This window comes from Amblyomma maculatum, chromosome 2 (genome assembly GCF_055883805.1).
Source record: "Amblyomma maculatum isolate TAMU_Amacu chromosome 2, ASM5588380v1, whole genome shotgun sequence".
In the NCBI taxonomy this organism is placed as follows: domain Eukaryota; kingdom Metazoa; phylum Arthropoda; class Arachnida; order Ixodida; family Ixodidae; genus Amblyomma; species Amblyomma maculatum.
Genome location: NC_139345.1, coordinates 147,724,345 through 147,750,612, shown reverse-complemented (window position 1 = coordinate 147,750,612; position 26,268 = coordinate 147,724,345). Strand labels below are relative to the sequence as shown.

General features: G+C 46.2%; 1 long non-coding RNA gene across 1 annotated transcript in view; it reads right to left on the bottom strand.

Annotated features, from left to right (window-relative positions):
- Positions 1-5,024, bottom strand: part of LOC146200143 (uncharacterized) — a 520,757-nt gene extending 515,733 nt beyond the window's left edge. Inside the window, exon 1 of the long non-coding RNA XR_014704801.1 lies at positions 4,890-5,024. This is a non-coding gene — a long non-coding RNA (uncharacterized LOC146200143). The remainder of the gene's footprint in view (positions 1-4,889) is intronic.
- Positions 5,025-26,268: the final 21,244 nt, after the last annotated feature.

Sequence of the window (26,268 nt, the reverse complement as noted above, 5' to 3'; positions counted from 1 at the left end):
GTCCACAGAGCATGTGTGACAGATACTGCGCCTTTCCCTTCCTGTGAACCAATAAAAATTATGCTCCTATCTCAGAAATGACATTGACAATAATCTGATTTGCTATAAGTACTTTGTACACAAGCCTTTCTATCAAGTACGTAGTTACTCCACCTAGGCAGAGATGGCGCGAAGCCGTCAGCCAACGTCTATGATATGATCGCTCACTTTAGAAGCATCTGATAAAGCATAACTTCTTGCTTTTTAGTGTGAAAGCAAGTCTAGCAAGTCCGACGAAATTCGCCAATTTCCGGATTCGGTTCATTTAACCGAGTGTTTCTATGGCGGCTACCAAGCCTAGGTTTGATATACATGATTATACTACCATTACGATGAGTAGCATAACCATGTTCAAAAAGAACATCAAGGTCAAAGCTAATTTAACCTAATTAGCAAAACATATTATTGTATGTTGCTCAAATTAAGAAATAAGTCTGAACCTTCATGGGTACATAATGGGATAATTACACTTTCCAAAACTTAATTCAGTCTGTTAGGCTTAGCCAGCTATGGCACAGCAGAACCCAAAGTTCCGTAAGATAACATTACAGTATCACGTTTGTCATAATTAAGCATTATTGAGCTTAATTATGCTTGGTTACGCTTAGATGTGCCTAGTGGGATTAACTAAGCAGCTATTTAAGGCAGGGGCGTTTCTAGGTTTCGCAGGAAAAACTTTTGCTTAGCTATGGTTAAAACAAGGTAATTTATTTACCTCAGTATACATGCAGCATACTGAGGTAAACAAAATTTTAAAGCGAAAGATTTAAAGACCCGTCAGCGGCGCCCCACATTCCCGGTCAGTCTGCAGCAGTACGAAGAAAGTGAGTACATGTTGAAAGAGAAAGATGCGGTCCTTGCGTGTGAGGGGATTAGTGGCGAATGTTGAAGATTCTCATCCGACGATCGCGATAAGGACACCCTACACGCGGATTCTTGTGCGCTCCTTCTCGCATTCACGCGTCAGTACTCACGTGGATAGCGGTCCGTTTACATAGGCAGTGTCTGGGGGCTGGCGTCTTCGCCACGTTCCATGCAGGCCATGGCGCTTGTTACGCGTTCTTTGCAGCCGCAACGCCTGTTAGACATGTGTGATCTTCTGATGAAACGTGTACGTTGCTAGCATAAGTATCGATTCTTTCGAAAACGTGACAAAAAACACAAGTTAATTTCGAAGCATCTCTCAGTACGCAACCGGAGAGTTATAAGCGCCGACTAAAGAATATTGCAAGTGAATTCCATCTTGCGAATGCTGGCATAAGCACCGGAGTGTTCATCTGTGCCGGCGTTGTAAGGTGCAGTGTGAAGGGGCTTCTGTGGCCTTCGAGGTCGTGCTCATGCTTTCGCACTATCACATCTAAGCAGTTCGAAATGGCTCCATTAAATGTTTGAAATTAGAAAATCGAAGCAGACAGACTTGGCCTGCCCGTAATGTATAGCTGCTCTTCTAACAAATTTTGACAAGCGTAGAAGTGTCATTCGGTTGTCAATATACTGAAACGTCTTTCCACATATATAGGCTTCTATGTCTACGATAATGTAACCTTTCTGAAGATTGCTTAGCTAAACATTTTTGTTTCTGATACACTGAATTCGGCGGAGATAAACTTCACCAATGGAGAATTAGCCCCATGCTGTCATGGTACTTCCACTATGGCATAATGTGGAAAACTGATAACGAGGTATTGCAGTGCCTAATATTACTTGCAACCAACGAGCGTGTGGCTGCCGTGATTTCCGGACGCACGGTGTTGTCTCAAGCGGCGCACTTAAAAATGAAGTTAGTTATATGAGGTTCTATGGCGCAGGAGCAACTATGGCTATATTGCGCCAAACACAAGGTTAGATCATTTGTTACGTGAAGTGCTTAAGAGTTATGCCAATCACATTTTAATCTCATGCATGCAACTTGAGAATCCCAGAAAAAAAAATATTTTACTGATTTTATAATGAACACATTCTATTTCATCCTGCATTGCTTTTAGGGGAACAAGCATTCGTCGATTTTTCTCTAGTTTATACATTTCCTAAGAAAGCCAATGTTTTAAATCGAATATGAGAAACCATCACTCTTAAAAATGAATTGGAAATGGTTCCGCTGTTCCGGTAGTCACCCGCATCGTCTGCTTAACGCAATCGGAAAAGGCATAGACCTTGACCGCTCGGAGACTTAGTGCACGTCGAAATCGCACCACGTGTGAAACGCAAGCTGCATTTCCCTCAAACTTGCTACGTCACTGGCACAACATGCAGGTGCGATAAACGCCCACGACAGTAAGCAGACTAAGTTGCGATACACGTCTTGTGTTGTCAAGCATCGTCATGCACCATGACGCAGGCGCTGGTTATGCGATAATGCTTGATCCATAGGGAACACTTTGACACTGCCAATAGGAAACGAAGCAAAGAACGCTAACATCTGAAAGAGCAAAATCCTTTCCCTTCGATCGTTTACACTGGCTCCACCTGTCGACTTTAAATTCTTTCCAGTAAGCGTTGAGGCCACGCTCCTGGGCGTTGCAAGTCATACTCAGCGCGATAGTGCATATAAATGGCGCTTCAGGCATTCCTTATAGCTAGCCCCATCATTCCCACGCGGTAATAGCGTCAATTTCACCTAAAAAATTAACTCTTTTTCATTGATAACCTAACCACACCAGGTATTCACTTGCCTATACCATCCAGGAAACCCAATAATTTTTACAGATAAGGATTGAGCTAGGCTCATCATTTAGCTCAGAAGATGACACTTGTCATTTCATAGTCTGTGGAGTTACCGTAGAACATGATGCCAGGGAAAAAATCTTCGGAGATGTCTTTAACAGACAGTAAAGAGTACTTTTGGTTTACGCAAACGGTGTTTCATTTTTTGGGGGGCAACTTAAATTGGCGATTTGGCTTGTCCTAGCGAAATTCGAAAAACGTATTCACTCTTGAATCCATAATTCTTCAAATATTGCAAATCATTAAGAGCTCGACGATGAAATGCTTTGAAAGCAGGTGTGGTTCCATTCCGGAGCGGTGGTCATAAATGATTGTCATTTGCGGCGTCTCGGAGACGTACCGCGCATCTCGCACTCCACCGGTGGCTTATAAAAATTATCAGCACGTACTCACAGAGCACAACACTTGAAGATATGAGCAATTAAGTTATAAATAGTTTGTCAGAATAAAATTGAATGGACTAGGAATTAAGTTTTTAATAAAGGACAGAAATTAAAAAGATGAACTGAAGTCCCAAATTACTCCTCCTAAAAGTCCTGGCTGAAGGAGACGTCCTAACTTTATGAAAATATACTGAGAAATAGGAAATGGGTATTTTACATTCAGAATATTTTGAACATATTGGTGAAAAATGAAAATGAATTTTCTTCACCGCGATATAAATGTTTTCTCCTCCAGCCCGACGGCTGCAGTGCTTTTGTGGCATTCCAGAATAACAGGACTTGAATTAAATGATCTCTTAGTTATGTTGAAAGTAGAGGACGGCAAGTCTTGCAAGCTTCACGTAGTACTTGAGGTCAGGGACGGGTGGCAGATTTTCCTTTATTCGTTGGCATTGCCATCCTTTCACATTACACTTTGACTTCATTACTACTTTTTCAGGAAAAAATAACAAAACGGTTATCCTCATGGCAAAATTGACGGAAATGGTCGAAAGCTGTGAGGGTCGAACTGCAATATTCTTAATAGTGTTTCTTGAAGTAACAGTGACAGAAGAAAGAGTTTTGCCGTATTTGCTGTGTAATATTCCTTCCAGTGCAGTATTCATTCTTTATGACATCCCGAATCCCAAAATATTGTTTTATTCTAATTTGTCGTTTTATATATTTAATCAAAGTACCTTAACAAACAAATGAATGTATTTTAATAAACTCGTAATCGAAATTGAGGGCGATACTTCTTAATGGCGAATATGTAAAGAAATGGTGGAGGAGGTCTTTTCCATTCCTAGTTACAAGAAAAAAAAATAAGTACAGTTGAGGGTCTTCTGTATTTGTCAAAATGCCTCTTGATCGTTTTTATTTTGTTCTCATCTGCTATGCGTCTCAAGAGTTAGGTTTGGTAACTCTCTCCGGAATGACACGTTACAACCGAAACCGTAGCAGAAAGAAGCCTTACAATCCGTTGTTCACGAAAGCCTATAGCAGCATTGACATCTTTCAACTTGCTTTGAACAGTGTTCGGCAACTGCAAACGCAGGCAAACGCGGCGTACTGCGCGTGTCACTCTTGCGAAAAGAGAAGCCACAGACTCGTAGGGAGTTAGTAGAACAGTTTTCCTCTTTCCCATATGCAGTACCGCCTACTATTTCTATTCAGGATGAACATAATCCAAGTATTATCAAAAGAACAGATAACTTGACTAGTTGGTAGCTTTTACACTATGTAACATAATGTTACTGCAAGAAGAAAAGGTACGATGGGAGAGCAGACACCACGATATTCGGAAGATAACTTTTTGAGGACAACGTTTACAGTTACTTTCTTATAGTTGCTGCAGCAAGGCTAGGCTCATCATTTATTTTAGTTTCTTCTTATGCTTTTATTAGTCTCACGCATAAGACGTCAGATACATCGGGCTCAGAGTCACCTGCTCTTCTGAGTTTTTCATTTTCATTTATATACTGGAATTAGCTGCCAGCCAAGATAAAGTCCAATAAATAAAAATTCGGACGCTGCTTCTGTTCAAGAGGCTTATTTTGCATGATTATCCGCGTTGCTTAACGTTCTTGCACAATGACAGGAGCCGAGAAAACCACGTGCTAGTAGCCGGAGACATCAACGCCGCCACACGCCCACGCCTGCCGAACACGGACGACAAACATCTCAAGATATGTAGTAACTCACCCATACTGGCGGAGCGGGACAGTGGTAGACAGAGACTCGCTCAGGCCGTGCAAGAGTCCGGGGCACTCGGGGGCGCGTGGCGCCGATCCGTTCATGTATCCGATAGGGAGGAGCGATGCACGGGGCCAAAGCGGCGCAACGTCGACTGAGCGGGAGCGTCGAAACGCTGCTGCTTGACGCTCGCCGCTCGCGGCGCCAGGAGGCGCGGTGTTCGTACCATGCGCGTGGGCGCGGGCGCGGACCTGTGGTCCGATTCTTCGCACCTCTTCTTCCCCCATCGATGTCAGGTCGGAGGCGTCACAGAACGTGCACCCTAGTTGGGAAGCTTGATCTCACTGGTGAATTAGAGCTGGCAGTTGGCTAAATGAGGCGGAATGCTATGTGAACACAGGTCATGACTCAGTTATAATTATCTTCTGTCACAGTCAGCAAGATAGCTGGCCGCATGCAAGAAGGTTATGCATTGTTGAGTATCGGCGCCGGTCGGTCTCATATCGAAAGCTCATGAGAAGGCAGTTTGACCATTATGTGTGGCATCATGGCATGTGGCGGTACTAAGAGTACATAACGAAGCTCTATGCGCGTCTTCGATTGGTTTCTCAGTGGGTGGACATTTGTAGTTAAAAGTGTGGAACTCAACACATGAAATTTCTTGAAGATGGAATGAGAGAATAAAGAGAATAAACGAAAAAGAACTAGCATAAAAAGAATAGAATGAATGACGAACAAGAAAAGAACGACTAGAAAGAATGCGAAGTAAACAAAAAAAAAAGGAGAAAATATAAGGAGTGGAAACTGTTGAAAATCACACGTGGAGTCCTGCAGCGTTTCTTACTTCAATATAAGGAGCGACATAAATTGAGACCATGCACAATTACTATAGTATCAAAACTACAGAGGGGAAAAAGGCAAGTGCGAGCTATCGGCAAAATTTATATACAATTTGTTATTTAGTGCTGAGCTATACACTGTCTGCGTCGCGCTCTCAAACTTAAAACTTATTACTTTGAAAACTTATTACCGCTGTAGGATGCTTAGTTAGGCCCAGTTAATGCAACAGGACTGATTTGTTAGATCTGTCTCAGTATCCAGTACGGTTCTGTTCTAGCAAGCTTCACGGTATGGTATTACATTTGGTTACATACCAATCCCACAGACGTGTGAACATCTGCCTGACCGTACTCGGTAGAGCTACGGCACCGAAGAATAATAGAGAGTGAGCGTGGCAGGGCGAGGACCAATGACTGTCAGTGGTTCTAAAATGCCCATGAAGAGAGAAAAGGGGCATGAAGCGTAGAAAATGAAAGAAATAATAATTAAATAAAAGCTAAATTGTAATTTATTTTAGAACTAAACACAACTGGAAGTTTTTAAACTGGTAAGAAAATTGAATACTGTTAGCAAGGGAGCCTTCCATAATTGAATCCAAAAGATGCACCTAACACGAATAATTTTGCAATGCTAATATTTGCAATGGAGTGTATTAGTCTCCGTATGAGGCGACCTTTGTCGCTGAATAACGCAGGCCCTTTATATCAACGCCACCTCAGGTGCGCTAAGCACTCTGCAGATATTTTTATTACAGGCACTTTGCTGGGACAATGTAGCGAATACAATAGCGTACAAGTGCACCTTACATGGGGAAAGTAATATTGGTGGTCGGTTCGCAAGTACTGCACAGTCAGTTTTTCTGCCAATACATTTAGTTTTGTTTGGGTACTTCCAGTGGCGAGGAACTTTAATTCTACAGCCCCTAAAGGACGCGCCTCTAATTATCCCGATCTCGTACCTGATAAAGTCGAGCTGGGTAAAATTATATGACTGGAAGCTCACCTGCACTCGACGATAAAGTGAAAACGCAGAAAAAACAAACGCTACAAAATATACAAAAACTGTAGATTACACAGCCGCGCTGTTCTATAAAAATGTTCCTGTTCGTATTAGTTCCATTCACATAAGCTACCATCGTTTCTCAGCATTTTGTCCATCTGTCTCGTTTTTATGCAACCGATGATCTCAGTGCGGTTATCTTGGCCCTTGAAAGTCCTGCTCCACGTCGTGGCATTCGTGGTAACTAGAACACCTTGCCTCAGATTTCTGGTCTTTTGAGTGACGAGTAAGCACTTCCCTAGTTACAGCAAAAATTTCTCCACTTCTGGAATTTCCACGAAAATCCGCCTACTTTGAGTTGCGTGCTTATTAATTCAATACAGTGATTGAGTAAACTCTCCACGAAAGTCACCGAGGGCCACAGAGCGGCAGCGAACTAGTAGGGTAAGCGAATGAACGTCAGAACTTCGATCGGTTTCCTCGCCTCGAGGAGGCACGCAATCGCAATCAGCGCAGAACGAAGACCAGGATTGCACCGTGTCATTGCCCTCCCCCCCCCCCCCCCCCCCCCCCGAAGAAGCATCGCATCGATACTGGAATAGTATGCTTGAGAGAAGAAAAAAGATAGCACGCAGTCGCTCGGCGCACACAAAATGAGTCAACACTATCGGCCGTAATACGGTTCCAGGAGGACACGTGGACAACCTCAGGGAGTGCGGAGTGTGGCGACCTTTTGAAATTTATCAGTAACGATCTCGTACTGTATCTCCGCAATAGCATTTTGTACAGTCCTGAGAGCGGAGTCCTGCGACTTTTGAAATTTATCAGGAACGATCTCGTACTGTAGCTCCGCAACGGCATTTTGTAAGGTCCACAGTATCGACGGAGCAGTTTCTCGATGAGGTGTTGTCGGCGTATAAGAAACAACACCCAGATACGGTCTCCAGTTGTGTACAGAGCGTCACGGCATCGGAGGTTATAACGTTGGGCACCTCAGCCCTCTTGGCTCTAAATACACACCCTAGCCAGCTAACGGGCCTCATCAGCGAGGTGCAGAAAGGCGCGACCATCAGCTTGTTGGCTGTCATCGTCCAGATGTGCCAACATATCGCGTCAAGTACAGTGGTCACCTGGCAGCCGTGGACTAGGCGGAAAGGTGACATGTTCGCTGTTTCATTGACCGCTGCATTATATACGAAAGTGGCGTACGGTAGCACTACATCCCAGACGTCGTGCTCCCCATCGACGTACATTGAGAGCATGTCAGCGAGTGTTTTGTTCAGCCGTTTGACTGCTCAAACCTTTCGTTTGAGGATGGTATAATGTCGTACTCCTGTGTTCGGTATGGCTGCGAAGCAAAATCTGCTGCAGCACTTCAGTTGTGAATGCGGTACCCGTGTCGGTTATCAGAATCTCCGGTACGCCGAAGCGCAGAACAATGTGATGGATGTAAAACCTTACAAACTTTAGGACTGTTCTGTTGGGTAGAGCGGAGGTTTCCGTGTATCATGTAGGTGGTGGTGGAAAGCATTTCTTACAAAAGGACAGGTTGCTTGGAGAGCCACCCCTAGTGGGCCGCTCCCCTTTACAATACTAGGTGGAGTCCCTTATTCCGGGACTCCATTGGTCTGGGCCGCCACACGAGTTTGCCGGACCAGCGCTTGTTGTGCCGCTAGATCCAGGCAGCTGAGCAGGGCCGCCTCCTAATTCCCTCGGGTAGGGGAAGGGGTTATGGGTAAAAGAGAAGAATTTAGCTGGCATGTCCAGACCATGTTAAAGGTGTCAGCCACCTTTCCGCAGAAACGGCAGAGGCCAGAAAAGGAAGGGTCGAAATGTTTGAGTACTGCCGGGCACAGTAGAGTATTAGTAAGAAGTCTAAGAAGTATTCTTTTGCTCGCTTTCCCTAGCCCCTTGAGAGGAGCCGGATACTGACTGTGCGAGTCCCGGTAATAGGCACATATTTCTTGAAAAGTTAAGAGAGCATAAGTGTCCTGGTCCATGTCGGTAGGGTCTACGCCGGGGGCCTGGTTAGTGAGTACGCGGGCGGCCGAGTTGGCGGCTTCATTCCCTGGTAGGCCCTGGTGGCCTGGAGTCCAAATGAGAAATCGGGTCTGGGGATCCTCATTCCGAGCTGCTCTCCGAAGTATTCTTTGTGCTTTAGGCGTTATCCAGCCCAGCTCATAATTCTGACAGGCCCCTCGCGAGTCGGATAGGATGAATTTAGATTGGGGGTGGGAGACAGCCAGGGCGATTGCTACCTTCTCCGCGTGGGTTGCGTTAGGGACCTTAAAAGTGAGGCCGTCCACCTGTCTTTCCTCGTGAACGACTGCAGCCGTGTACCATCCTCCCCTGGAACGGTGCGGGCCCTCAACATCCACATTGAAAACATTGCGTTTAGAGCCATAATGGCGGTGCAGGGCATTCGCCCGCGCCTGACGCTGTCCATTATGGTCCTCTCTGTCCATTTTGGTAGGAAAGGGTCAAACAAGGAGGGAGCCTCTCCATAGCTCTGGCACTCGTACCCTTTGCTCAATGTGATGGTTGCGTTGTATATGTAGCCGGTCCAAAAGGCGATGACCAAACACGGTCCGGGTAAGACGCGTGTATTGATTAGTGAGGTGCGCCTCGCGTAACTCCCGATAGGTGTTCACCACCCCCAATGCAAGTAGCCTTGCATTTGAGGTGGAGATCGGGAGATCGAGCGTCTCTTGATCATCTTGCGGAGAGTAACCTCCAGGATGTCTTCATCAAGCTTACGCAAGTGCAGGTATGGAGTCGAATAAAGAATTCGACTCATCACAAAAGCATGGACGAGTCGCATCGCATCCCTGCTTCTGAGGCCCCCACGCTTGTTGGAGACGCGGCAGGCCATTCGGCCCACTTGGTTACGAACCTTACGAAGCTTGGCTAGTGTTGTGTCAGCGCGACGATTTTGGTGAATAAAGAGTCCGGGCAATTAGTAGCAAGGATGACCAACCTGTCACCGGGGTGCTAAAGTGGGATTAGTCCCAGCATGTCCACGCCAGTCTGCTGGAAGCGCCTTGATGGATGGGAGGTCTATATATTTTGCCTTCAAGAACCCAGTGGGTTTTGTCGGCGGTACCTTGTGACACTGACAGCCACATGTTTTGACATAGTCTGAAAGGTCTGCGTTAAACGAGGCCAGTAGTACTTTTTCTGGATTCTTGTGAGAGTTCGGGTGAATTCCTAATATCCAGAAGTTATTGGTCAGTTGTATTATTGGAACTTCGCATTGCCAATCTCACTCTATTTTACGGCATTACGTCACACGGCTGAGGAGCGCGGAAACTTGTATAAGATGAAAGTATTGCAAAAAGAACGATTCCTTCTCCAGCTGTCCTTACCTTTGTATTCAACCATTTATAACTTCCGCAAACTTAATTCTAGTGTTAAAACTTTCTTGAGGGGCATTATAGGGGAGTGTCGGTCAATACAAAAAACTTTTAATTAAACTTGGGCGTGGTTCATGTTCAAGTTCAAGTTCAAGCTCAAGTTTGTTTCCTTTTAGCAAGAAAAGGAGGGGCCGGGCATAAAAACTGTAAAAGCAGCTTGACGGGGTCCTGGTTCCGTTAGAAATTTGGCAGAGCAGCAGACAGGAGAAACATCAATTTACATGTTTATAGCTAAACAGGCTTATACAAAACAAAAACGGGTAAATCTATGTACCATTCCTTCTGTACAAACAAAGGAAAGTTGTAAAATACAGCACAAAGATACAAGCAAAGAAATAAGAAAGCACTGCTGACACATGGAACAATTAACAGCTCTTCTCGACAACAGATGCTTATTTCGTGATTCATACGTAAACTGGCTCGAATCTGGCATAATGTGCCTTGTTCAAAAATTTAGTATGGTCTGACGTAGTGGCTGTGTATATGAGTATGTGCCAGGTACATTAACAAGGTATTTCTCTTTATGTAAAGTTAGCCTGCTTCCGGGTTCTCGCGCTTTAGTAGGGGTTGATTATTTGAAGCCATTCACCACGCCAGTCAAAGCGTGAAAATGAAAAACATGCTCAACAGAGATGTTTTGCGGTTTCCTCACACTGTCCGGTAAGCACACTAGACTCGTAGCTGCACTAACTGCACTAATACACTGTTAATGGACGTAGTATTGATTTGAGGTATTTATCCTTAACAAGAAATTGTACAGACTTTATATTATTTTAAGACATCTATGTACGGTGTGTGTGTGTGTGTGTGTGTGTGTGTGTGTGTGTGTGTGTGTGTGTGTGTGTGTGTGTGTGTGTGTGTGTGTGTGTGTGTGTGTGTGTGTGTGTGTGTGTGTGTGTGTGTGTGTGTGTGTGTGTGTGTGTGTGTGTGTGTGTGTGTGTGTGTGTGTGTGTGTGTGTGTGTGTGTGTGTGTGTGTGTGTGTGTGTGTGTGTGTGTGTGTGTGTGTGTGTGTGTGTGTGTGTGTGTGTGTGTGTGTGTGTGTGTGTGTGTGTGTGTGTGTGTGTGTGTGTGTGTGTGTGTGTGTGTGTGTGTGTGTGTGTGTGTGTGTGTGTGTGTGTGTGTGTGTGTGTGTGTGTGTGTGTGTGTGTGTGTGTGTGTGTGTGTGTGTGTGTGTGTGTGTGTGTGTGTGTGTGTGTGTGTGTGTGTGTGTGTGTGTGTGTGTGTGTGTGTGTGTGTGTGTGTGTGTGTGTGTGTGTGTGTGTGTGTGTGTGTGTGTGTGTGTGTGTGTGTGTGTGTGTGTGTGTGTGTGTGTGTGTGTGTGTGTGTGTGTGTGTGTGTGTGTGTGTGTGTGTGTGTGTGTGTGTGTGTGTGTGTGTGTGTGTGTGTGTGTGTGTGTGTGTGTGTGTGTGTGTGTGTGTGTGTGTGTGTGTGTGTGTGTGTGTGTGTGTGTGTGTGTGTGTGTGTGTGTGTGTGTGTGTGTGTGTGTGTGTGTGTGTGTGTGTGTGTGTGTGTGTGTGTGTGTGTGTGTGTGTGTGTGTGTGTGTGTGTGTGTGTGTGTGTGTGTGTGTGTGTGTGTGTGTGTGTGTGTGTGTGTGTGTGTGTGTGTGTGTGTGTGTGCTTGTGCGTTTAAATGTGCGTGTAAATGTGCGTGCGTGCTTGTGGTCGCGTGCGCGCGCGTGTGTGTGCTCCTCCGTCATCATCGCGCATTGATACAATATTTTTGCGTGATTTTTGTGTGCTGCCTAGAGCACCTATAGAGGAAAGTAACGAGCAATATGACGCGTTTTTTAGAGGAATAGTTATTATAGTGTACATTCTGAATACACAAAGAGACGAAGTCAGTTGATGCAACAGAAATCTTTCTCTAATGACAAGCAGATCTGTTTTTCTAGACGTTAGCAGTGCCTCTAATAAAACGCGTATTTCTAGTCGCTTTTTGCGGGAGGTGCAGCATGTCGTCTCAAGTAATAGCTACAGCATCGCACATTTCTCGCAGGTTCCACGAATATGCCCGAAGATGCACCATCAGCCCGACCAGGCGTTGCATGATACTGCAAAACAATTTCGCACACTAGCAAAAAAAGAAAGGCTATATGATATAGGTTGATAAAACCACTCCTTTTGGAATGGGAATCCCTCGCGTCAGTTGTGCAAATAGGCTGCTCGCACTCTCGTACTCACGCCCCATCCCCCTTCTTTATTGACGCGGGAAGGAAACAGGCAATCAATGCGTCAACTTCTTATATTCTTCTCAGGCGCATTTACCTTTTCCTATTTCTTTTTTAAACGCACCAGCTCAGCCTAACTCTTCTCTCTGAACTACAGCGGCATCGTTTGAGGTGCTACTTCAACATTTGAAATCATCCCAAAAATCACTCCGGACATGCAAATAAATACATCGCCGAGCTAACAGTATTATCTCCTTTTCTGAATACAGGCGCGGGCTGCAGTTGATCAGATTGTGCTTTTGGCAGCTTTTTGAAACATGTCACCGCGCAGAGTGTCAACTGGCGGTGCCTGCGTAAGAAGCAGCAGCCTATTGACGCGCTTGACAAATAGGGAACAAGAAAAATAAACTAGTATTTAATATTTCGTTATGGTGAGGGGTGCTCGTTATACGTGTGTCACGCGGGCATCTCGCAACTCTCTCAAACTTCATTCCCATGAAGGATCGCAATGAAGTTCCTTCTGGAAGCAGTCCTCTCCGAGTAGCACAGCTATTAATGAGCTTTTTTTTTTTAAGTTCCGATGGGTTCTTTGCGCGTTCACTTGCATATGTGCACAAAAAGATCACGTTGAGAGCAACTCGAATGTTCATTATTTTATTCGAACAAAGTACCGTTATTTTGACGCTGAAATAAAAAGAAGGCATTCGTTGCTTTCTTTCAACGCGAAACGTGTATGCTCTGAACTTTAGCATGTAGCGGGTTTTTCTATTTAGTTGGCTGCCCACAAGATAATCGTGGTTTGAGAGATGAATGAAAAAAGTAAACATAAATATATATTTTATTTATGTTAATAGATAAAAATATTACCATTTCTTTTATAAGCTATACATGAACGCCAGCGCTTATCTTTAATAATCAGAACTCAAGAAAACAATCAGACTTCCATTCATGTCAGGTAACGCATCCCCTTCGAGATAAATGACCTCGGTTGAAAGGATTTAAAAGGGGGTCAGCTGCGCATGTGTGAGAGGGGCATTATTTCGATCAAATGAGTTCTTCGATATGGAGTGTAATTTCTACCGCCATCGAACGCTTCTGGGTTACATCCCGTTACGAATAAGGCCATCGTGGCTGAACTCAATAGAGGGATGGCGTGTCGAATGAGGCACCGCATCAAATTGTTACTCGGAATTGTTGTGCCAGTACAAGTTCACATAAGACATTAAAAACGATTCAAAATTAAACTGCCAGGAAATGTAAAACGAATGAAGCCTAATGCTCTAACAATAACCAAAATATAAGGCGAGCCCAACGGAGCCACGGCTAGTCTTTATATTCATGCGAGTGGCGTTGATCCCGTGTTTATTTCGTAAAAAAATTACGGACCAAGAGTGAATCGGTAAGATGAAAAAAACAAAATACAGGAAGGGAATCCCCTTAGTATTCAGGACCTCAGCGACGTGGATGTTGGGGTGGCAGGCTCATTGTCCACACTCCGCTTTTGTCTTGGCGCCGCACAAATGCGGGCTTACACGCGCAACACGAACACTGGTAGTGTCCCTTTTGTGCTAAAGAAAAAATATATATAAAAGAAAAGAAACGGAGTCGAGTCCGCTCGCGCCGCAGCCCTTTCATAATGTCAATTGATTGGCGAGGCCGCAACGAGTCTCTTGCTCCGGAGCCGAGCGCGCGCACAAAGCGTAAGACAAAAGCAGCCTCTCGGGCGATCGCTTTATCAGCGCTTTGATTGCGACATGAAGAATCTCCGTGGCTATTGTTTATGACGCAGCCATAAGCAGCGCAAAGCTACTCTTATAAATAACTTATCTTCGTTCATATTTGGAATACGTATTATCTGTTCTGGGTCCGTAACGGGTACGCAACGGGTTCTGGGTACGCAACACTACTCGATATGCTCGGAGTTCTTGCCAAGTTATTCTGACCGTTGCATTTTCAACAGCTACCCCAGAACAGTGTCAACTTGAATGCAGCTGTAAAAAGTGGAAACTCGATAATCGGTTTATTGGGAACTTGTGCGAATTTTTAAGCAAAGCAAGTCGACACTCCTTCTAACTTTCTCCCACATCCCCCTTCCCTTTCTCGCTATGCCTGATGCCAGACAGTTCGAATAAAAATAAAAAATACCCAAATGTAAAAATACAAAAACCACTTTAATGTTATCAATATAAAGGCATAGTATAGATAATTTGTACATGCTTATTTTAAACAATATGTTTTCACTACTTTGCTGTTTGTACCATTAGGATTCAACCGAATGTGTTTATTTACTCTCTTCGCGATGAAATTCATAAAATTAGTCTGCCACACTGCACACGTCAACACGACTGCACTCATACTAGTAGCGATTGGAATAACTTATTCGCATAGTGCACATTCATAAAAGAGTAAATTTCAGTGACGCTGATGGATGTTGACATTTCAAAACCGGGATAATTAACTCATAAGTGTAGTGTCAACCTGCCACTGCTGCGCATTTTTTCGTTTTGTTGGCAGTCCCCTCTTAAAGACCCGTCCGGCCGTCTCGCACGATGGGCTTTCAGGAATTTGACATGCGCGTTATAGATCGCTCTGGCCGTAAACACATACACCCCGATGCTGTCCCTTGTTCAGCGACGCTGCTTGCTCCTCGGCGGCTGATCCCGTCCTCTCACCTCTAGCTATCGCTGATATGCCTGTAAAGCAGCGCAAAGAACCGTGGCTCGCATCTCTTATCGACATTGTGTCCACTTCTCCCAACGCTGTGCCTTCTCGGACTTCACGCCGCCCAGCACCACACATTGCCTTACTAGACGGCCTTCTTTACCACCGCAACTATATGCCTAATGTTCGACGGTGGCTTCTCTTCATTCCCCGCCATATACGATATGACATTTGCGCCCCTTTCCGTGCCGACCCTCGGTGTGCCCATCCTGGTTTGGTAAAGACGGTTCAAAGAATTTCTCAACACTTCTATTACGCCGCATGTGCGGTTAAATTCGCAAATACGTTCGCTCCTGCATCGCCTGTCAGCGCCGGAAGTCATCCACACCTCGTGCTTCTGGCCCTTCGCAACCACTTCCCCGCCTTGGTCCGTTCTTTCGATCGCGTTGGCGTTGACCTTTAAGGGCCACTTCCCTGCACGTTCTCTGGGAACCGCTGGATTATCGTCGGCATCTACCACCTCACCCAATATGCCGAGACCACCGCCCTACCCCCCGCTACTGCCCGTGAAGTTGCCCTGTTCTTGCTATATTTTGTTCTTCGCCACGGCGCGCCGTGAGAGCTGCTGCTGAGTGGCAAAGGCCGCGCCTTCCTTTCCAACGTTGTTGAAGCTCTACTGGCCGAATGTCGCATCATACATCGGACGCCACAGCCTACCATCCTAAACTACCGGGCTGGCTGAGAGCTTCAATCGTACTCTCGGAAATAAACTCACGGTACGTTGCCGCTGATGTACAGTGCCGCGGGCAGCGCAGCGGCTCTTCGTAGTTCTCATCCTCGTCTTCGTGATATCCTCTCACAGTTCAATACAATTTGCTCTTTAAGTTTGCTGTTTCATTTTGTAATTTGTTGCTTAAATATGCTATTATTGCTTGGTACTCTTATTGTTTGATCTTATCGTTGCAAATATCTTCCCCTCCCTTTGAAATCTACTTTCTTCCTCGTGAACTTTTGACGAGCCAAATAATGAAGGCGTTCTATGTGTGTATGATTAAGTCGTCGTACCACCCCATTCGATAGTGTACATCCAGGTGTCCTACTCCCTTAAAGACTCTTTTGAGGTTACTGTTGCGCCTCGTCCTTCACAGTGCGCCAAGAAAAAAATGTGTTAGTGCCGCACTGCTTGGTTTCAATAAACGACGACCGTACAGGACTGTGGACTATAAATTGCCCACCGGAACCGGCTGCTTTTACGGCAGACTCGAAACTAACCTCATGTAGCGAGGCTATCTGGAATTCTCGTTACTATATACTTCCGCTACAACCCCGCTACTCACTCGCCTGCTGATCAAAAGCTTCTTCCGATATCAGCGCATCGTTGCACACATCACAACGTCAGATCTTGAAGAACCTCATACCTCAGCACGCCCCCGTCTCTGAGTTTTCTGTTAATACATAGTTATCATAAATGACAAATCTAAGTGGTATTAGTATTCGTAATCCTTGATCGGCATCGATTACATGTTTCCTCTTTTGTTAACACTGTGTGTTTATGTGTATGTGTGCGTGCATGTATGTGCGCGTGTGTGTGTATACGCGTATACGTGTGTGTGCGCGTGCGTTTGTGTGCGCGCGCGTGTGTGTACGCGTGTGCGTGTGCGTGTGTGTGTGTGTGTGTGTGTGTGGTTACTCCGCTGCCCTTTTTCACCACCTGTACATTCTGCTGGGGAAATTAACGATCATTGATTTAGAAACTTATTTACTGGGATATGCGCAAAACCGCAAGAAATTGAGGTATTAGATTCAACCTGAAGGCCACAAAGCAGATTTTATCGAAATCGCAGGTGGGTGGTTTGTTCGAAGAGCCGGTCATTTCTGACGGCACGGAGTCCCATCACTGGTGGCCGGTGCAGCTCTACGCCGGAGTGGTCCCCCAGCTGCTCAGCCGGGAGCAGGCCGGACATCCTGGGGTGCTCTTTCTCCCCATCCATTCGCGGCCAGCCAGGCGTCTTGCACGGCGAGCGAACCTAGGGGCACACCACTGCGGTGCTCTTCTTCATTACGCAGGATTCGAACTCCTTGGCGCGTAAACCACGCCGCGACCGGTGGCGTGCAGCCCAATTTGGGAGGCGCCGCGTCTCAGATATTCTACCGCAGAGGAGGCACAATGCCTGGTGGGAGAAAGAGAGAGAGAGAACAGTGGTCTCTCAACATTCCTCCTAGAGAGGTAGAGCACCAGAGAAGAAATAAACGCCGGAGACGAAACCGGGAGGTGTGTAAAGAAAGGAAGAAAAAGAAAAGTTGAGGTCTAAGGGGAGCAACCTCGTGCGTCCGAACCTCAGCTCTGGTCAAGCGGAATAAAGAAGGAAACGAGAAAAATCAATGAAAAAAAAAGAAAGAGAGGACCGGAAGTCCACGCATTCGCGCCCCCTAAGGCGGTAGTTCGGGCTTTGTGTACGGCACTGGCATAAACCGGCCGGTTGCGCTGGCCGCCTTACTGACTAACGACGCCATGCGATGCCAGCTCCTTTGGCTCGAGCTTTGATCCTGCGGGAGTATGTGAGTGATAAAAAAGCTCGCTGAAACCCATGTGCTTCAAGGAGAGATTGGTCAGATTGTTAATTGATCCTTTTTCAATGTATTTTTTTCATGAATTTGAAAGCAAATACATTCCCACAAGCTTCTATTGCTGTAGAATTTCAGCTGGGAGACAGCAGACGCGTCTTTTCTTTTTCTTGTCTAGCCCCGATGTAAAACACCGAAAGCGCGGACTGACATACAGTCGAAGCTGACAGAGTTACGCATTACAGGTGCTACAGAACAAAACGCCAAAGTGCAAGTTTTAAGGCACAAATCCTTTTAATGTATTTCAGATATTTAAATGTATTTTAAAAAACGCATTGGAGAACTGTGTTCTGCCACAAGTTTATTGTTTACTTTCATTGAGCAGTTTTGGCAACTTTACCGCTAGCGACCACCACCTCTGCTACCAGTGCTGGGAGCTGTCAAGAAAATCTACTATTGCGACAATATCAGATTGCGACAGTGAGCAATCTGATATTCTCTGTGTCCCAAAAATTGCTGGTAGGTCGATATAACAACGACATCAGCAGGTCGAGTGACATGGCCGACAGTTGTGGTGCAGTCTCGGTGGCAACTGCGCTTTTCAGGCTGCATACTTATGAAGATAGCTCCACGCATCAGGTTATGATCATAGAATCAATGCGGCGTGTGTATTCCGGAGTGGTAAAGCAACCCGACATGGCTAAAATGAATCGAAAACCTACTAACTATGCTAAAAACTAAAATATAATAATGACAAAGCAGAAATGTAACATAAAAACATAAAAAAACGTCAAAAGATCACGTTAAGATGGAGTAAAAATTCAAATTTTACAGACATTTCGGCCTAATCTGCACTGCGTCTACGTTAACCCTCTGTACGAACGCATGCGTGTTATTTAAATGTCTGACCCAATGCACACGGAAGGGTGGCAGGTTTTTTTCCCCTGATGGGGCTGGTGCAGGTGGGTCACCGCCGCTTGCGGCGGGGGCTAGCCTGGCACCAATTTTTATCTGTTCTAGGCCGTCATTGCACACGCCACCGCTGGTGGTGGACGACAGCCGTTGCTGCGGCGCGCGTCTTTCCAATGCACACGGAAGGGTGGCAGGCCCTTTCCCCTGATGGGGCTGGTGCAGGTGGGTAACCGCCGCTTGCGGCGGGGGCCAGCCTGGCACCGAATTTTTATCTGTTCTAGGCCGTCATTGCACACGCCACCGCTGGTGGTGGACGACGGCCGTTGTTGCGGCGCGCGTCTTTCTTTCCCTCTTCCTTTTCTTTCGTATCTATATTCTCCTCCATCTGCACGAGGCAGCAGAGGTGGCTCAGCTACAGAGCCAGTAGCAGGCCCGTGCATTTTCTTTTCTTTCTTCCTACAGCCACAACAACAACAACAAGGGCGGCAATTTAGTGGTCGAATGTGCCCTAAGGACGTTTTCTTCCGTCGTGGCCGGCTACAAGCCGTCACCTTGCTAACACGTGCTGCTGGTGTGCTTTTAATCTCGACGTCTGGGAAGCTTCTGCGATCTGCCTAAGAAAGGTAAATGTTGGAACCATCTGATGGGGCTAGGACAGATAGGTCATTGCCGCTTGAGGCGGGGGCTAGCCTGCCACCGAACCTTTATCTGTTGTAGGCCGTCATTGCACCCGCCCCCGCTTCGGTGGTGGACGACGGCTGTTGTTGCGGCGTGCGTCTTTCCCTCTTCTTTTTCTTTCTTCTCTATATTTTCTTCTGTCCGCACGAGGCAGCGGAGGCCCCGCGGGGTGGTGCAGATTTGGGTTTGCTCGGTACGGTGGCTCCGCAAGGGACAAAACGACAGAAGAGACGAAGAAAGCGGGCTGTTCCGACTAGCATCTACCGCCCCCAGGAGCCGAGCAGTCTAGCGATTAGCGGCGCATGCGAGTTCCCTGGTTGGAACCCGACCTCGGCGGCTGCGTTTCGATGGAAGCGAAACGAAGAAGAGTCCGTGTGCTGTGCGATGTCAGCGCACGTTAAAGATTCCCAGGTGGTCGAAATTACTTCGTAGCCCTCCACTACCGGCTCCTCTTTCTCTCTTTCCACTTTCACTCCCACCTTCCTCCCTATCCTTGCGGCGCGGTTCAGGTGTCCACAGAAACAAATGTTACAGATACTGCGCATTTTCCTTCCTGTGAATAATATTAATAATAATAATTGGTTCACAGGAAGGGAAAGGCGCAGTATCTGTAACACCTGAACCGCGCCGTAAGGGAAGGGATGAAGGGGGGAGTGAAAGTGGAAAGAGAGAGAAAGGGGAGCCGTAGTGGAGGGCTACGGAATATTTTCGACCACCTGGGGATCTTTAACCTGCGCTGACATCGCACAGCACACGGACGCCACTTCGTTTCGCCTCCATCGTAACGCAGCCGCCGTGGTAGGGGTAGAACCCGGGAACTCCGGACAGTAGTCGGGCGTCTTACCACTGCACCACCCCGGTGGGACCGACTATTACTATTAGGCAGCGGAGGTGGCTCAGCTACAGAGCCAGTAGCAGGCCCGTGCATTTTCTTTTTCTTCTTCCTACAGCCACAACAACAACAACTCAAGGGAAAGCACAAGGCGTGCTGCCACTAAAGGAACCTTTGTGGACGTTTTTCATTATGCCACTTGCAGGCACCTGCATAGCAGCAGTTATGACGGTATTCACAAACACGCCTTCACTCGAACTTCTACTCCAAGCGGCCCTCGAGGCCTGTTTTTCGTTTCACAAAGCAATCTCCACTCGAATCGCTCCTCCAGTGGCGGAGAAAACTTGAGTTTTCTCGAGAATCTCGAGTCTGCGATGACGCTACCTTGGCCGCTCCTCGACCGCCACTCCGCTTGTAAACATGGCCGACATCGCATCGCTCGCTCGCTGTGTGGAATTCGTTCTACCGGTATACCAAAAGTTTCACGAAAGAAGATACGACAAGGATGCACCGAGCCTTTCTCTAAAGCATCAGCTGAGAGTGACAGTGACCCGGGACTTCTAGCACGCTATCGTTTTACGAATGTGGTCATGGCTAGCCTCCGGCCGTCCCTGCCGCTCACGCCGAACATTGATAACCGTGATCAGCCACCGACGTCTGTGTTGTTTGATCGTCGCATCGTCGCATTGCGCGTGTGTGGCGCGGGCACAAGTCGTCACTGGATAAATGGATAATTTTTTCGGGGCCCACCGAGTGCAGAGTTGAGGCCCGATTTGGCCAAATGGTGAGCTCGCTCGCGGCCGGAGTCGAGCTGCGGCGGCGCACTTTCCGTGGCTCGCCCCGCGCGCTTCCGCAGACGGCGCCGAACTTGTGGGGGAACAGCGTGCTGTATTGTGCGGACATAAATGGCTTGCCTGTCGCCCGAGGGTACGTAGTACGTCTGCGGACGCGCGGCCGGCGCGGCGCTGTTGAGGGAGCGCGTTGGTGTGCTCCTCCTACGGAGGGATATTCGCGGCCGACGAAGAGCATGGCTTTTCAAGCGCGTTTTCAATGAGGGCTCCCTACTTGTTTGGAAACCGCACGCGGCATTTTCTTCTGGAGGGTCGAATTCAGCGTGCATGAGCTGCAATGCGCTGCGAAGCAGCACGCATGTTTAGCTCGCCTCCGAGCAGGCCAGAGCCATGCTGGTAGGAGTTCGCGGCTTGTACTTTTTTTTTTTCCTGCAATGTATTTTGACGCCCGGCAATAAAAAAAAAAAAAGCATGGTAAAAAAAAAGTCGGTCAAGCCTGTCAAGAAAAAATAAAAAACGTCTGTCAAAGCCTGGCAATAAAAAAAGGCAAAGCGGCAAAGGCCGAGCGTAGATCTCACACCAAAAAATAAACAGTATTCACACCATTTCTTGAAGCTGACGTCACCAGCAGCGACTGTTGCCAGATGCGAAAACATTTCAAGCCATTTTTCACAGCCGCCCTTTTCATCCAGCCCACAAAACAAGTTACACTATGCTGTTAACGTCGAGGTCGGTTGCGAAAGTTATTTAGAACTTGACATGAAAAACTGAGCATGTTACACAGTTCAGCACGCAGTTTTCGGGCCAAAAGTTCATCTTAATCTCGTCCCCATATGCCACTTGCGCTGCTCCGAGTGGAGGAGGTATTCTCGAGGAGAACTTGTCGGAGGAAACGCCGAGGGGCGTTCATGAATCCGAATCGGCCCTGGAGTGGAGTAGCGGCTGTATTCTCCGCTCCAACGAGTGGAGGTGGAGCGTCAAGTCAAGGCGCGTTTGTGAATACGGACGGAGCTCTAACTATTCACTGCACAGTTGTGTCACTTGCTCCAAGCTCCAAGAGAGGCAGGCCTAGCGGACAGAATAGCTAACAAGGACGCTATAGCTATATCATAGGCGCAACTACATTTTATGTAGGAAGCGAGACTATTTACAAAATAATCATGCCCCTCGAAATGCAACAAAATAGAAACAAAGAAACGGGGCTTCTAGAAGCACGCCCCATTGTGGGTAAGAGCACGCGCGAGGGGGGCTACGAACTTCTTGCATGAATGTGAGAGAATTCACTATAAAGAAAGAGGCTCAGCGCATTCCAAAATGATGAAAATCACCGTTTCAAGAAAGAGAAAAATGATAAACTATCTTCTCCTTCAGCAAGTAGCAATCAAGTGTGGGGGTATAGCACAAAGTGGCAGTGAGCACGCGTGGCGCTCAGAGATTTCTAGGGCTCTTGTCACGCTAATCTCGCGAGAGTAATGATTGATTGAATGTCCTTTATTGAATGGGAAGGCTCATGGCCATGTATGGGGATAGAGGGGAGTAGACATAATCTTCATTGTTTAGGTCGTCACTCGAATCACATTGCTCTAACCAGGCCACTAAGCGAGCCATACTTGGCAAATATCATCTGTGTGTTAGCATCAGTTTCTAGAAGGGAACGGTAGTTCAGGCGGTAGGGTTCGATCTCGGGGCGTCCAGTAGAAAAAGCAGGGCAATCCCAAAGTAAATGAGATATGCCGCCGCAGGTTAGAGTCGTACAGTGGGGGCACGTAATCATTTTCTCCGTATACTGACGCCAGCGGGCCATAATACGTGGCGTGTAAGCCACATGGGCGATGAGCTTATTCAAAAAGACTTCTTGACTTCGGGTGAGGTGGGTTCTTCTCGTAAAAGGTGGGTCTGGTGTGGCCACCTGCATGCGATGCTGACTGAGGTGCATTCAAAAAAACATCTAATTTACCTCTCGTGCGACCGCTTACAATCTTTTAAAGCGATAGCTGCACTCCTCTGGGTACAAACCCTGGGAGAGCCTGGTTCCGTCCTATTGACCTTGAGATGAGCCAAGATCAAACTGACAAGTATCGACCTGTGTGTCATTATGCTATGGTAAGCTGGTGCATGATCATATGACTATAAATGGCCACTTCATCATGGCTAATGAACTCTAACTTTTAAACTTGTTGTTTAAAGGTGATTTATTCTCCAAAACGTCCGAGATCACGTGATAAGAGCGCAATGACGTCAGTTGAGCACGTGGTAATAGCAAAACCAAGCAAAACGAACTATCGCTCATCAAATGTGGTTTAACCGCGTTTGAACACTGCTAATATTTAATATTTTCTGGAGTAGGAAATCAATGCACACTCGGGGCTATAAACAAAAGACGTGCTAGTATAGAGTAGGAGAGAAAATGCTCTACCTAGAATCCGAGGAGAAAACGACAGACGGATTGCGCTTGTGCGGCCGTCTGTCATTTTTGTCCTCTCCCGTTCTCGAGTCGCGCAAATTTGGAGGGATGGCCAACCGAATGGTTGCCGTGTGAATATTGATAGCTACTTTCCTTGAGTGCGATCGTTTTATCATGTCTTTCCCATTCGAACTGCATATTCCTCAGGTCCCCCTTTATTAAGTTTCAACCAGCGAGCCCTCATGGTATATGGGCTGCGTACCCTTGTCGTGATCCGAATGTCCAGGATCGATTCCCACCCCATCGAAATTAACGCAATTTCCTTTTGAGCTCAATGCCTCACTTTCTTTATACAATATTCACCCATGATTATCAAGATATGAACCTCTTCTTGAAACTTCAGGCGCCAGTTCAGAGAATGTTTTCCCCGTGGACTGGACGGACGAACAAAAGAAAGTAAAACTGTAGCCGTTAAATGCAGTTGTGCATTAAAAGCAACTGAATACGCTGAGTTATAATCGCAACCTTCTATAAATGTCTCCACAGCAGCGGCGAATGCAGACTCGCTACCAAGTATTTCTGGAGTAGCGGCCGCGTCACCCGAACACCTATTGAAGTCCAAGGAAGTCTGCCGCCATAGAAGAAATGTCCGAAGCAACACACCTAAAATGGCCACGATGCCTGCAGTGATGGAGACTTGTAAGAGCAATTCTGCTTCTATGCTGTGACATTTAACTCTTAGCAAGGCTTTGATGATCTTCCCTGCCCGCTATTTGTTTCCTTCTCTTTGGATCAAATAATGAATAGTACAAAAATATTCATAAAATATGATACCAGGGATGATGTTTCTTGACGTTTTCCTAATTCTTTCATTGACTTTTTACTATTGGTATTGGCTCTATTATATTTTGACTGGTTTAGGTTAGCTATTATATCTAATGATGGGGTGGGCGTTCCCTCGTGTTTATTTCTGCCTTTCCTCCGCGTTATGTTTATGATGAAGGGCACCAATATGAAGCTGCGATATTAATTCACGACACCTCGATTTATTGTTGAACTGCACGCATGAATTAGCCTAGCCTGCGCTGACCACGCCGCTTTTCGGTGATGCTCTTCTTGGTTTGTGGCAGAAATGTCACAGGAGTGCGAAGTTGGGGCAGCTATAGTATTGATCAGCATGACCCTAATAGCTCTATCAGGAAACTCGTGAGGCAATGAAAATTTCATACTTACTCACCATTGACACGCTTTGTGGGCAAGAGTGTTGACGTGCATTGGCACAGACGGATAGCTCCTCATTTTTCTCCGCTGTTAGACATTTATTTGAACTCAGCAACCTCATGTAAAAGTCGAAATGACGTTAGCCAAAAACTACTCGATAAATATTTATATAAAATTTATTTTCCAACAATCCGGTACTATTACTTTAAAACAATAGTGTTCGATTCCTCGATTCTTAAATTATAAAAACCTATTTTACAACAATCCGGTATTATTATTTTAATGCAATAATATTAAAGGTCCCTGTCCTCCAAAAATTCGAACGCTATCTCTGTCAGCAAAAATATATATATATATATATATATATGCTGGACGTCTATGCATGGTTTCAACCTAGTTAAACGAGAGAAAGTTCTGTTATTGTTTTTTAACCCGCCACGGAGGCTCGTTGGTTCAGGCGCTCGGCTACAAAACCAGGATTCTCGGGTTCGAAGTCGACTGCAGCGGCCGGGTTTCAGTGGAGCCGAAACGCAAAGGCATCCATGTTCTGTGCAAATTCAGTGCACGTTAAAAACCCTCAGGTAGTCGAAATCATTTTGAGGCCCTCCACTACATCCCTTCACTTTTTATTTCTTTCATCCCACAAGTCGTCTACACGTCACAAGTACCCGCTTACAATTACAACGAGTCCTTCTGAAATGTAACTGATTACAGTGGTCAGTTACAGCTCCAGCAAGGAAATTGGATAAGCTATTTATTTAATATTTAAGATATAATAACTATATTAAAAATATATTTTATCTCGGTGTGAAGCCTTACATATTATTGCATATATTGATCGTTATTGCCTTTGCGATAAACTGTGCTACTGCGTCGGCTAACTGTGGCGCAGTGGTTACGGCGCTCGACTACTGTTTCCAAGGACGCGGGATCGAATCCCGGCCTCGGCGGCCGCTTTTCGATGGAGGCGGAAAGCAAGGCGCCCATGAGCTGTGCGGTGTCAGTGCACGTTAAAGAACCCCAGGTGGTCGAAATTTCCGGAGTCCTCCACTACGGCGTCTCTCATGGCCCGAGTCGCTTTGGGACGTTAAACCCCACAACCCAACCCCAACCCCATTTATGTAGTTTATCCAGTGTCAACAGGTCGCCTTACTCCAACACAGCAAAAAGCAGCCATTACTAAAAAATATTAAATAGGCTCAATATAGAGCAAGAGTTAGCTAGTTTTTTTGTTTTTTTTTTAATGGATAACTGTTATGTTTTACCTTCAAGAGACATGGTGATGTGCAGCGGGCATGTTCTTTTTTGGCGTAAGAAAAATAGAAGGCAAAGCGACTTGGCTAATGCCGAACATTTTGCGAGAAAGGGTGTCTCAAGGTAAACGCAATCGTATCATCTAATGTTTCCTTGTCATGATCATTATTTACCCTCGGGCCTCTGAGAAAGACTTTAATCGACGATTCGATGACAAAGGCCGAATCTGAGGCCATACTTTTTATCGCCATTCTTTAAACTAACAACTGCGGGAGAGGACTTAGAAGAGTATATATCGTCGTGCACAGTTTTGCACAGATTCTGACTGCACTTGTATGGGCTTTTGCAGCAGCTATAGGCAATGGAGCGTGATCGCCTGATAGAAAATAGAAGCCCCACCGATCTACGCGCTCACGAATAAAATGACGAAAGGTACACGTGTCATGCGAACTTTACGACAGGTAACTAAAGGGCAGGAAACTATACACACTTTACAGACAGCTTTCGTTCCCGCAGTGGGCCCTCGACCAACTAGATAATGAACCTTCGAGGACTTTAAAATATCACATATCGAACTGGGTCTTTGAAAAGGAGTGACCTGTTGTAGGGAAGGAGTGAATTTACGCTTTCATATATACATAGAAAGAAA